The sequence below is a fragment of the Otolemur garnettii genome, unplaced genomic scaffold (genome assembly GCF_000181295.1).
Source record: "Otolemur garnettii isolate 467f Iridium unplaced genomic scaffold, OtoGar3 scaffold00070, whole genome shotgun sequence".
NCBI classification, from domain to species: Eukaryota; Metazoa; Chordata; class Mammalia; order Primates; family Galagidae; genus Otolemur; species Otolemur garnettii.
Window position 1 is genome coordinate 9,080,039 of NW_003852465.1, and position 1,070 is coordinate 9,081,108.

General features: G+C 44.9%; 1 protein-coding gene across 1 annotated transcript in view; it reads right to left on the minus strand.

Moving 5' to 3' along the window:
- The window catches only part of DDX23 (DEAD-box helicase 23), a 20,831-nt gene that overhangs the window by 10,668 nt on the left and 9,093 nt on the right, over window positions 1–1,070 (minus strand). The gene's annotated exons all lie outside the window — the stretch shown is intronic.

Genomic DNA, 1,070 nt, shown 5'->3' on the forward strand with positions numbered 1-1,070 from the left:
GCAGAGTGCCATGGCATCACAGCTCACACTACCTCCAGCTCTTGGGCTTAGGCGATTCTCTTGCCTCAGCCTTCCAAGTAGCTGGGACTACAGGCGCCCACCACAACGCCCAGCTATTTGTTTGTTGCAGTTTGGCTGGGACCGAGTTCGAACCCGCCACCCTCTGTATATGGGGCCAGTGCCCTACTCACTGAGCCACAGGCACCGCCCAAACATCAAAAATATTTCCTCCAAACACTAATTGCATATTGAAAGAAAAATCCTCCTAAACTCTATAATACAAAATGAATTTAGCCCATATGGCCATCTCCACAAGCCAAGGAGATACTTCTAAACATATCCCCTCACCATTTGTCCTTCCTATCTGTCCCAACAACTTGTTCCCCATATCTGCTGTAAGTTTAATCTATGAAGAGATTTCAAACAACCCTACTGAGCTTCTGTTACAAGTATTCTGTCTTTTGCCTTGAATTCAACGTATACTTTCAGGGCCTGATAAGAACTTTGCATAGAAAGTTGACAGAGGAAAGAGAACAAGACACTGGGGTATTAAGCTATTCCAAGAATGTACAGTTTGTATTCTGGATAGGTAAATGAATGATCCACTGGTGCTAAAGGAATGTTTTGTAGGCTAGTAAGCTTTTCAAACTAATTCTAAATTCTAAGGACATTCCATATAAAGTGCCTGGTTTATAATTAGATCTTAACAAATATCAGGCTCGGTGCCTGTGGCTCAAGTTTCTAAGGCGCCAGCCACATACACCTAAGGTGGCAGGTTCAAATCCAGCCTGGGCCTGCCAAACAACAATGACGGCTGCAACCAAAAAAAACCCCAGGAGCTGTGGTGGGTGCCTATGGTCCCCACTACTTGGGAGGCTGAGGCAGGAGACTTGCTTGAGCCCAGGAGTTAGAGGTTGCTGTGAGCTATGATGCCACAGCACTCTCCCCAGGGGGACAGCTTGAGGCTCCTGTCTCAAAAAAAAAAAAAACAAATATCAGTTGTCATTTCAAAGATTAATTAATTCTAAGAACAAGTTCAGCCTTTTTCTTGGCCAGAAGTTCCTCCAGGG